At 37.8% G+C, this 13,197-nt stretch overlaps 1 protein-coding gene across 1 annotated transcript in view; it reads left to right on the top strand.

Moving 5' to 3' along the window:
* The window catches only part of LOC103794845 (olfactory receptor 1L8), a 390,653-nt gene that overhangs the window by 283,643 nt on the left and 93,813 nt on the right, over positions 1-13,197 (top strand).

Genomic DNA, 13,197 nt, shown 5'->3' with positions numbered 1-13,197 from the left:
TACAAACATGGCAATGTGGTTTTCTGCCTCCATCGCCCTGTCACCTACATCTGGCATTTCTCTCCATGTTATCCCTCCCTGACCTCCCCACTCCCCCACTGTCCCTCCCTTGGGCCCCTCAACAGATTCCAGTGTGTGATGCTCCCCTCCCTGTGTCCATGTGTTCTCATTGTTCAACACCCACCTATGAGTGAGAACATGCGGTGTTTGATTTTCTGTTCTTGTGTTAGTTTACTGAGAACTATGATTTCCAGATTCATCCATGTCCCTACAAAGGACACAAACTCATCGTTACTGAAAAGATATTTTTAAATCACCAAGCCTAAACCTCTAATCTTTAGGTCCAATATGGAGCATGGATGACTACTAAGCAAAATGATAAGAAATCATTATGGTTTTCTTAGCTTTGGTCATTTCAGTAATGGCAGGGCATGCACTATCTTCCAGAGAGAAGTCAAAGTGAGTTACAATACCATTACACAGATGAGTGAGTTCTGAATAAATCATGAAATAGCCTAAGCCTCTCTTAAAATTGTAATGTTTTTAGTCTTGTATTTCAACAACGTCTTACTCACAGTAATAGTAATCAGCTCAATATTTCTAGTGACTGAATTCATCTGTATCTTTTTGTCATCCCAGAAAAGATAGCATAGGTTACTAATAACAACAACTGAAGAAGAGTTGCACAGTGGTGCTAATACGAGGAGCAGGTAGTCAGATTAGGGTCAAACTGTTTGGACATACTGATGTTTTAGATGTAATGTATAAGGGGAAAAGAATAATCAGTAATGCATTGTGAAAACATGTGGAATCATGTTTTATGCCATTTCTTTATATATGGAAGACTGTGGATGGCAGAGAATGTACAGATTTGGTTGAGGGGAAAATGTAGTAACTCTCTGTTGGCCATGTTAGTTTTTTAATATGTATTATATATCTAAATGGAAATGTTTTCTAGATAGTTGAACATAATCCTTGAGGCTCATGGAGAGGTTCTGTCAGAATATAGAAATGTCAGAGGTAACAAAAGGTTGACAATCCTTGAAGCCATGGAACTGGATAAAATCAGCTAGTAAGGGAATATAGAAAATAGAAGGGAATATAGAAAAGAGAAGAAAACTATAGGCAGAGCCCTGAGATGAGTAAGCATGCCAACATTCAGAGGTCTGGAAGAGGAGATCGCAAAGAAAACTGAGTTGTATCCAATGTAGGAAGAAAGGAAGTAAGTCTGGCAAGTCTGAATTCTAAAATACAGTATTTCCAGGGTGGAGGACTGGTCATTCTATCACATATAGTTGAGAGGTCATTAATGAGAACAGATAATTAATTAATAGGTTTGGCAAAATGTAAATTATGGAAACTTTGATAAGAACAGTAAAATGAAGTATTAGGAGAAATACTGCAATTATAGTCATTTTGTGATAAAATTGCAAAAGAGGAAGTAGAGGTTGTGATAATACACACTTTTTAAAAATAATACTTAAGTTCTGGGATACATGTACAGAATGTGTAGGTTTGTTACATACGTATACATGTGCGATGGTGATTTTCTGTACCCATCAACCTGTCATCTACATCAGATATTTTTCCTAATGCTATCTCTCTCCTAGCCCCCCATGCCCCATTGGGCCCCAGTGCATGATGTTCCCCTCCCTGTGTTGTCATTGTTCAACTCCCACTTATGAGTGAGAACATACAGTGTTTGGTTTTCTGTTCTTGCGTTAGTTTGCTGAAAATGATGGTTTCCAGCTTCATCCATGTCACTGCAAAGGACATGAACTCATCCCTTTTTTATGGCTGCATAGTATTCCCCAGTGTGTATGTGCCACATTTTCTTTATCCCGTCTATCATTGTTGGGCATTTGGTTAGTTCCAAGTCTTTGCTATTGTGAATAGTGCTGCAATAAACATACGTGTGCATGTGTCTTTATAGTAGAATGATTTATAATCCTTTGGGTATATATCCAGGAATGGGATTGGGTTCAACATACATAAATCCCTGGGTTCAATGTACATTATAGATGTTATCCATCACATAAACGGAATCAATGACAAAAACCACATGAATATCTCAATGGATGCAGAAAAAGCCTTCAATAAAATTCAACACCCCTTATGCTAAAATCACTCAATAAACTAGGTATTGATGGAATGTGTCTCAAAATAATAAGAGCTATTTATGACAAACCCACAATATCATACTTAATGGGAAAAAGCTGGAAGCATTCCCTTTGAAACTAACACAACACAAGGATGCCCTCTCTCACCACTCCTATTCAACATAGTATTGGAAGTTCTGGCCAGGGCAATCAGGCAAGAGAAAGATAAAAGGTATTCAAATAGGAAGAGAGGAAATCAAATTATCTCTGTTTGCAGATAACATGATTGTATATTTAGAAAACTCCATTGTCTGAGCCCCAAAACTCCTTGAACTGATAGGCAACTTCAGCAAAGTCTCAGGATACAAAATCAATGTGCAAAAATCACAAGCATTCCTATACACTAATAATAGACAAACAGAGAGCCAAATCTTGAGTGAACTCCCATTCACAATTGCTACGAAGAGAATAAAATACCTAGTAATACATCTTACAAGGGATGTGAAGGACCTCTTCAAAGAGAACTACAAACCACTGCTCAAGGAAAATAAGAGAGGACACAAATAAATGGAAAAATATTACATCCTCATGGATAGGCAGGATCAAAATCATGAAAATGGCCATACTGCCCAAAGTAATTTATAAATTCAATGCTATTCCCATCAAACTACCATTGACTTGCTTCACAGAATTAGAAAAAATACTTTAAATTTCATATAGTATGAAAAAGAGCCCATAAAGCCAAGACAATCCTAAGCAAAAAGAATAAAGCTGGAGGCACCATGCTAACTATACACAATGCTACAGTAACCAAAACAGCATGGTACTGGTACCAAAACAGATATATAGACTAATGGAACAGAACAGATTCCTCCGAAATAACACCACATATCTACTACCATCTGATCTTTGACAAACCTGATAAAAACTAGCAATGGGGAAAGGATTCCCTATTTAATAAATGGTCTTGGGAAAACTGGTTAGCCATATGCAGAAAACCAAAACTGAACCCCTTCTTTACATCTTATACAAAAATTAACTCTAGATGGATTAAAGACTTAAACTTAAGACCTAAACCCATAAAAATCCCAGAAGAATCTCCGGGACACAGCAACAGCATTCAGGATATAGATTAAAGAGTTCATAACTAAAACACCAAAAGCAATGGCAAGAAAAGCCAAAATTGACAAATGGAATCTAATTAAAATAAAGAGCTTCTGCACAGCCAAAGAAACTATCATGAGAGTGAACAGGCAGCCAACAGAATAGGAGAAAATTTTTGCAATCTGTCCATCTGACAAAGGACAAATATCCAGAATCTACCAGGAACCCAAACAAGTTTACAAGAAGAAAACAAAGAACCCCATCAAAAAGTGGGCAGAGGATATGAACAGACACTTTTCAAAAGAAGACATTTACGTGGCCAAGAAACATATTTTTAAAAAGCTCATAATCACTGGTCATTAGAGAAATGCAAATTAAAACCACAATGAGATACTATCTCATGCCAGTTAGAATGGTGATCATTAAAAAGTCAGGAGACAAGATGCTGGAGAGGATGTGGAGAAATAGGAATGCTTTTTGACTGTTGGTGGGAGTGTAAATTAGCTCAACCATTGTGGAAGAAAACAGTATGGCAATTCCCCAAGGATCTAGAAATAGAAATACCATTTGACCCAGCAATCCTATTACTGGGTATATACCCAAAGGATTATAAATCTTTCTACTATAAAGATACATGTACACGTATGTTTATTGCAGCACTATTTAATTGTAATTGTCCAAAGACTTGGAACTAACCCAAATGCTCAACAATGATAGACTGGATAAAGAAAATGTGATATATATACACCATGGAATACTATGTAGCCATAAAAAAGATGAGTTAGTGTCCTTTGTAGGGACATGGATGAAGCTGGAAACCATCATTTTCAGCAAACTAACACAGGAACAGAAAACCAAACTCAGCATGTCCTCACTCATAAGTGGAAGTTGAACAATGAGAACGTATGGGAAGAGGGAGGGGAACATCACACGGGGGCCTGTTGGGGGGCGGTGAGGGACAAGAGGAAGGATAGCATTAGGAGAAATACCTAATATAGATGACAGGTTGATGGGTGCAGCAAACCACCATGGCACGTGTACACCTATGTAACAAACCTGCACATTCTGCATATGTATCCAAGAACTTAAAGTACAATAATAATAATGAAAAGTAAAAAGTTGTCACTACAAAGTTTTATTGGCTGGATTCTTATATTGGCTCTATCTAGCAAAAGTGATCTTGTTCCAGGAAGTCTTGTGAGAAAGACTAAGAAGACTTTAGTTCCAGGTAACAACTATTTACTGAATTAGCCAAATTAGTGGCCAGCATAAATTATGAGATGCTATCAACTTGTTGATATCATCAATTTTATACTACTCCTTCTAAGGCCGATCATGGTGGCTCATGCCTGTAATCCCAGCACTTTGGGAGGCTGAGGTGGATGGAAGAAATAAATAAATAAAATGTGTTATATACACATGATGGAATATTCTTCATCTTTAAGAGCGAAGGAAATTCTGTGACATGTGATAACACTGATAAAACTTGAGGGTATCATGCTAAATGAAATAAGACCTTCACAGAAAGACAAATGCTGCATGACTTCATTTATATGTGAACCCTAACAAAGTTGAACTTACAGAGGCACAGAGTGGAACAGTGGTTGCTAGAGGTTAAGGGAAAAATAAAAAAGGAGGAGTTATTAATCAGTAGGTATAAGGGACTTATTCTTGAATACGAGTATAAACTCAGTGTTTAAGTGAAGAAGGCTATAAATTAGTATGACACACATTTTACCCCTAGGTTCATTTTGTGATCTGTCTGTGTTCTGTAGCTCTGTGCCAGCAGGTTGTACTTAGCTTGTCCTTGAAACAGCGGCTACAATGTCAGAGCTTAGGTTGGTGCAGAAATAGAGAGATAAGAAAAATATATGAAGGAAAAGAGAAAAGGTAGACTGAGAATTTGAACAGATAGACATTGAGAGATAAACCAGCTTTTTAAAAAACTGGATATCTGAAGAGGTGTTTTGCTTTTGAAAGCTTGAACTTTGGTGTTACACTGATCCTGGCTGTCTAGGGCAGGTGGCAGCTCCCTTCTGAAAGGTCCTCCAGGTCCAAGCTCCTCCACTGTGGTTCTCTGCCATTCCTTGTTTGTATGGTTGAACCTGGGTTATGAAGACCATATCATATTAAAACCCGAGGACGAGGAAGTAATCATAGGGAAAACAATTTCCTTTTAAGCAAGTGAAATGAAACTTGCTTCATTTCATACCCATGCCCCTGGTGGAAACTTAGTCACATGACCACATCTGGCTTCAACAGAGGGTGAGAAATATAGTCTAGATGTGTTCAGTTTACACCTTGAGAATATTATACTTGACAAAGGAGGAACAAATAGATAATGGGAGGAGGAATAAATAGATGATGGGAGGAGGGATAAATAGATGATGAGAACAATTTAAAGCCTTTGCAAGAAAACTTTCTACTTTTAGCCAAGGCAGAGTATTCCTTTCTATCACCACGGAGTCTCTGAACTACTGAGCTTTGTGTGCTCTCTCTGAATAACCTCCAACTCCAGGCTCTGTGTTTTTTCAGACCCTTTTCTGGTTATTCTTCACAGAAGTCTTTCTGTAGGTCAGCTGACCACCCTTTCTTAATGCTGCCATATCGCTGTAAGCTCTCTCTAGAACCTTGATACTTAAAGTGTGGTCCATGGACTAGCAGCATCAGCATTGCCTGGGAGCTTGATATAAATGCCCAGTCTCAGCCTCCTTCCCTTTCCTAGATAACTGATCAAACTATATAGTTTAAAATGATCCCCCTCTGACTTATGCTCACATTAAAGTCTGAAAAGCATTGCTTTTAGATGATACAAATCTCAGGATGCTTTATTGAAATTAAATACAAATGTTTAATTAATTAAAGTTGGGCTTGATTGATCTCCACCTCCCCCAACATGCTGAAAGTGGCACAGGAGGGTACTCATTTTTCCATTTTTCATTGAGGCATGAACGATGCTTCTCCAAATAACAACTTTATCTGTGGAAATATCTACCTTTAGTTTGGAGGAAGGTAGAGGAGGATATTCATACCACCCAGAACTGACTAGCATCACTAGCTACACAAAGAAATAACCCACTGTACTCATCTGCTTCCAGTCTTTTTAACTGATTCCACCTGATTCTGATTATTAACCATTGCTATGATATGAATATGTCTCATAAAATTCTTGTGTTGGAAACTTAATCCCTAATGCAACAGTGTTGGAAGGTGGGGCTTTCTGGGAGATGTTTAGGTCATGAGGACTCTACCCCCATGAGTAGGTTGTTCCATTATACAAGGGCTTGTCAAAGAAAGTTCATCCTTTTTTGTCCCGTTCATTCTCTTCTGCCAAATGAGAATGAATTGGTGTTCCTCTTCCTCAGAGGATACAACATTAAGATACCATCTTGGAAGCAGAGAACAGCCCCCTACCAGAAAGCCAAATGTGCTGATATCTTGAACTTTCCAGCCTCCAGAATTGTGAGAGATAAATTTCTGTTTCTTGTAAATTACCCAGCAAACTACAGATTCAGTGCTATTCCTAACAAAGGACCAACTGCATTTTTCGCAGAATTACAAAAAATTATTCTAAAATTAATATGGAACAAAAGAAGAGCAAATAGCTGAAGCAGTCTTAAGCAAAAGGAAGTGGAGGTATCACATGACCTGATTTCAAGCTATACTGCAAGATTACAGTAACCAAAACCACATAATACGGGTCCAAAAACACATAGACCAGTGGAGCAGATTAGAGAACCCACACACCTGCAACCATCCGACCTTCAATGAAGTTGATAAAAATAAGCAACCGGGAAGGAACTCCCTATTCAATAAATGGTGCTGGGATAACTGGCTAGTCATATGCAGAGGATTGAACCTGGACCCCTACCTTTCACCATATATAAAAATTAATTTGAAATGGATTAAACAGTTAAATGTAAGACTTCAAACTATAAAAATCCTAGAAGACAACGTAGGACATAATCTTCTTGATATTGGCCTTTGGCTAAGTCCCAAAAGCAACTGCAATGAAAACAAAAATAGACAAGTGGGACCTAATTAAATGAAAGAGCTTCTGCACAATAAAAGAAACTATCAACAGAACAGACAACCTACAGAATGATAGAAGATGTTCACAAACTGTGCGTTCAACAAAGTCCTAATATCCAGAATCTATAGGGAACTTAAATCAACAAGCAAAAAACCTAATAACCCCATTTAAAAATGGACAAAGAACCTGAACAGACACTTCTCAAAAGAAGAAGACATGCAAGTGGCTAACAAACATATGAAAAAAAAATGCTCTGCATCACTAATCATCAGAGAAATGCAAATCAAAACCATAATCAGATACCGGTTCATACCAGTAAGAATAGCTATTATTAAAAACTCAGAAATGTAAATATGTCCAGCTACTGTGGAAAGGAGTCTGGAGATTTTAAAAAGAAAATAGAGCTACCATTTGATCCATCAATCCTATTTCTGGGTATATACCCAAAGGAATATAAATCCGTCTACCATAAAGACACATGCATGACAGTACTATTCACAATAGCAAAGACATGGAATCAACCAGTGGAGTGGATAAAGAAAAGTGGTATATAGCATTAGAGAAATGCAAATCAAAACCACATTGAGATACCATCTCACGCCAGTTAGAATGGCGATCATTAAAAAATCTAGATACAACAGATGCTGGAAAGGATGTGGAGAAAGAGGAACACTTTTACACAATTGGTGGGAGTGTAAATTAGTTCAACCATTATGGAAGACAGTGTGGCAGTTCCTCAAGAATCTAGAAACAGAAATTCCAATTGACCCAGCAATCCCATGACTAGGTATATACCCAAAGGATTATAAATCATTCTAATATAAAGACATATGCACATGTATGTTCATTGTGGTACTGTTTACAATAGAAAAGACCTGGAACCAACCCAAATGCCCATAAATAATAGACGGGATAAAGAAAATGTGACACATGTACACCATGAAATACTATGTAGCCATAAAAAAATGACGAGTTCTTGTCCTCTATAGAGACATGGATGAATCTGGAAACCATCATTCTCAGCAAACTGACACAAGAACAGAAAACCAAACACTGCATGTTTTCACTCATAGGTGGGTGATGAATAATAAGAACTTTGTCACAGGGAAGGGAACAACACTCACAGGGCTAGGTGTTGGGGGGTGGAGGGAAGGTGAGGTGAGGGACAGCAGGGAGCAGGGGAGGATGGGGAGGGATAACACCAGGAGAAATGCCTGATGTAGGAGATGGGCCGGGGAGGATGGAGACAGCAAACCACCATGGCATGTATGTACCTATTGCTATAATCCTGCAGGATGCAGGATGTGCACATGTACCCCAGAGCCCAAAGTACAATAAAGGAAGAAGGAGGGGAAGGAGTAGGAGGAGGGAGAGGGGGAGGAGGAGGAGGAGGAGGAAGGAGGAGGAAGAAAGAAAGAAGAAAGAAAGAGAGAAAGAAACAAGAAAGAAAAGAAAGAAAAAGAAATCTGGTATATATACACCATGGAATACTATGTAGCCATTAAAAAGAATGAAATCATGTCCTTTGCAGCAACATAGATGGAGCTGGAGGCCATAATCCTAAGAAAATTAATGCAGGAACAGAAAACCAAATACCATATGTTCTCAATTATAACTGGGAACTAAGCATTGAGCACATAGAGATGTAATATGGGGACAATAGACACTGGGGATTACTTGACAGTGAAGATGGGGGTGGGTTACAAAACTACCTTTTGAGTACCATGCTCACTACCAGAGTGACAGGATCCACACTCCAAACCTCAGTGTCATGCAATGTTTTTATTAAACAAATCTGCACATGTACCCCCATATATAAAGTAAAAGTCAAAATTTAAAAAATACTACAATAAAGAATAAAAAGTAACACAGATGAGAAAATGAAGAGAAAGATTCATAGAGTAAATGTTGTGGCTACAGAAAAAGTGCATTCAGTCCTGCTGGTGTGGGGAGTTGGACTGGTGGTCAGATGAAGCTTTGTAACTGGGGTGGCCATAGAAATTACTGTCCAAACAAACACACTTTAGAGAGCTAAAGGGGGCAGTATTTGTAATTACACTGACAAAACAGGCATAAGTAGCTCTTTTGTGCAACCATATGATCTTCTAGGAATTATCCACCTGAAAGAAATCCAAATGAAACAGAGTTCTGAAGTCAAAGGGAAAATGCTAAAGGGCTTTGTTGAAGGTGATATAGAGTAGTAGTTAAGGAGATGGACTCTGGAGTCAGAGTTAGATTTCCAACATTGTCATTACTTGTTGTGTGATCTTAGACAAATTATTTAATGACCGTCTGCCTCAGTGAAGAAAGGAGAAACAGTACCTATAGTTAAGGGTTGTTGTGAGGACTTAATGAAGAAAATACATGGAAAGCATTCATAAAAAGGACCAGCTGATAGAACTACATATATGTGTATTCAATTGTTATTATTACTATTATCAGTAGCATGAAGACGAAGAGATAAGGAGAGAAAAGGGCAAAGATCCAGGTAAAGAACTAGATATCTATATGTAATTAGAGGCTACCACTGACATGAAACTAATTTACCTAATTCTTGGCAAACTAATTTGCCAGGAACTAATTTGCTCAATTCTTTTTATTGACTGTGCAGCAATTCATAGAATACATGTATTGTATCAGTTGGAATTTCCTTCAAAGTACTACATGAGAAAAAAATCCAAAATCTCAGTGGCTTATATCAACAGATATTTATCACTCAAAAGTCTGCTTCTTTTATGTTTTTTAGGTTGAAAGGGGTAACTGTGTTTCAGTGTCTAGGTCAAGTTCAGGTCTGTTCTCATTCTGTATTTCTTATTCTGTGACCTAGTGTAAAGGGTTACAGCTGCATGGGCTGAGCTTTTCTCATGATGAAATTCACAGCTCAGGAAGATAAACCAAATGACCAAACTCTTCTAAGCTTTGATTGCAAGAAGTATTTGGTATGCTTGTTCACAAAGTGCTGCTAAAGCAAGTCCATTGTCAATGGGATGGAGACTTCTGCCTGCAGGAAGTCATGACAAGGACTTGTAGTAGATAATACTATCTACCTAACTAGCAAACACAATTAACCAGGCTCCCATTTAGTATATATAAAGATTCTAATTTTCACTATCAAAAACAATTGTGTATTGAACATAAAATGTGTGTACATATTCTTATATATAATGTATATTCATTCATTGTATATATTCATTCTATGAGATGAATTCCTAGAAGGGCATCATCTAAATAAATGTATTTTTTTATAAAATTGCCCAATTGCATTTTAAAATGTATTCATTTCCTCTTCTGCCCGTCTCTCTGTCCTAAGAAAGTTCTTTAATGGGAATGGAGAAATTCTTAGAAGAGGCCACAGTGCTAAGAGGTGGGATTCCTCAGATGGTAAAGTATAAAGGGGATCAGTATTGGAACTGCCACCTAGAGGTGGGCCCTGGAAGCAGAAAACATAAAGGAAGCAGTGGGGTATGGAGGGAAAATACTGGGGATGTAAAATATTTTCTGCCAAATATGAAGAACCAGAGTTAACTAATCAAAAGTTGGTATTAATTCTTTGTTATTATCATTTTATAAGTGCAAGGGCTCCCTTTACCTTGGAAGAATTTATTCTCCTGATGCAACAAAAACTTAGGGAATGTGACTTCTCAAGTCTACCTCAGTGGTATGAATTTTGACTAAGACTTATATATAGGCTATATGAAATCCTTCTATCATGTTACACAATATTGCCACAATGTTAGCTCCTTTTCAACTCAGTGTCAGAACCACTTGTATCCTGTAAGAGAAACTTTATCCAGACAGGTGGGCTAAGTTAGTCAGCACTTGCAACTCTGACCCATGTCTGGGAGGCCCCTCTCAGATTTCCCATTTGATCCTTCACCCATGAGACTGAAGAATCAACATTTTACTTTATTTATTTTAGGTTCAGGGGATACAATGTGCAGGCTTGTCACATGGGTAAATTGCATGTCATGAAGGTTTGATGTGCAGATTGTTTCATCCCTGAGGTGATGAGCATAGCAAGTAGCCAATAGGTACTTTTTAAATCCTCACCCACCTTCCGTACTTCAACCTCAAGTTTGCCCTGATGTCTATTTTTTCCTTCTCTGTGTTCCTGTGTATTCAATGTTTAACTCCCACTTACAAGTGAGAACCTGCTATATATGGTTTTCTTTTCCTGCAGTAATTTGCTTAGGATAATAGTCTCCGGCTGCATCCACGTTGATGCAAAGGACATGATTTCATTCTTTTTAATGCCTACATAGTATTCCATAATGGATATGTACCACATTTTCTTTATCAGTCCACTGTTGGTAGACATTTAGATTGATTTTATGTCTTTGTTATTGCGAATAGTTCTGTGATGAACATACATGGTCATGTGTCTTTATGGTAGAGTGATTTCTATTCCTTTGGCTATATACTCAATAATATGATTGCTGGGTTGAATGGTACTTCTGTTTTTAGTTCTTTGAGAAATCGCCACACCACTTTCCACCATGGCTGAACTAATTTGTATTCCCACCGGCATTATATAAGCATTTCCTTTTCTCTACAACTTCACCAGCATTGGTTTTTTTTTTTTTTGACTTTTATTTATTTACATATATACTTCTTTGAGATGAAGTGTTGCTCTCTCACCCGGGCTAGAATGCAGGGGCATGATCTTGGTTCACTGCAACCTCTGCCTCCCAGGTTCAAGCGATACTCCTGCCTCAACCTTTTGAGTAGCTGGGATTACAGGCCCCTGCCACCATGCCCAGCTAATTCTTGTATTTTTAGTAGAAACTGGGTTTCCCCATGTTGGACAGGCTGGTCTCAAACTCCTGACCTCAGATGATCCACCTGCCTCTGCCTCCCAAAGTGCCAGGATTACAGGCATGAGCTACTGCAATTGGCTATTTTTTGACTTTTAAATGACAGCCATTCTGACTGGTGTGATATGGTATCTCACTGTGGCTTTGATTTGCATTTCTCTGATGATTAATGGTGATGAGTTCTTTTCCATATGTTTGCTGGTTGCTTGTATTTCTTCTTTTGAGATGTGTCTGTTCATGTTTTTTGCCTATTTTTAAATGTACCTGTTTTTTGCTTGTTGAATTATTTAAGCTCTTTATGGATTCTGAATATTAGACTTTTGTCAGAAGCATCATTTGTGAACATTTTCTCCCATTCTATAGATAGTCTGTTTACTCTGTTTCTCTTGCTGTGCATAGGTCTTTAGTTTAATTAGGTCCTAATAGTAAATTTTTGTTTTTATTGCAATTGCTTTTGAGGACTTAGTCATAAATTATTTCCCAAGTCCCATGTCCAGGATGTTGTTTCTGAAGTTTTTTTCTAGGGTTCTTATAGTTGGAGGTATTACATTTAAATCTTTCATCTATCTTGAGTTAATTTTTGTATATGGGGAAAAGTAGAAATCCAGTTTCGACCTTCTGCCTATGGCTAGCCAGCTATCCCAGCATCATTTATTGAAAAGAAAGCTTTTCCCCATTGCCTGTTATTATTCTGAGTTCTCTATTCTGTTGCATTGCTCTGTGTGTCTGCTTTGGTACCAGGACCATGCTGTTTTCATTGTTGTAGCCTTGTAGTATAGTTTGAAGTTGGGTAGTGTGATGCTTCTGGATTTGTTCTTGTTGCTTAGGATTGCTTTGGCTATTTGGGCTCTTTTTTCATTCCATATGAATTTTAGAATATATTTTTCTAATTATGTGACAAATGTCATTGGTAGTTTAATAGGAATAGCAATGAATCTATAAACTTCTTTGGGCAGTATAGCCTTTTAACAATATTGAAGAATCAACATTTTAACAGACTCTTGGCACTTGAACCTGTTCTTCATGCCCAGCATCGATTGGTCAGAAGACAAACCAATATGCACCTATTATTAGACCAGTTCCACATATCAACTACAGAAGCGATTAGGAACATGCTGAGGCAAAATGAGTTTAATTTATCCCTGAG

The sequence above is a fragment of the Callithrix jacchus genome, chromosome 1, assembly GCF_049354715.1.
Source record: "Callithrix jacchus isolate 240 chromosome 1, calJac240_pri, whole genome shotgun sequence".
Lineage (NCBI taxonomy): Eukaryota > Metazoa > Chordata > Mammalia > Primates > Cebidae > Callithrix > Callithrix jacchus.
The sequence above is the reverse complement of the archived record's forward strand: the minus strand, read 5'-3'. Positions and strand labels throughout refer to the sequence as shown.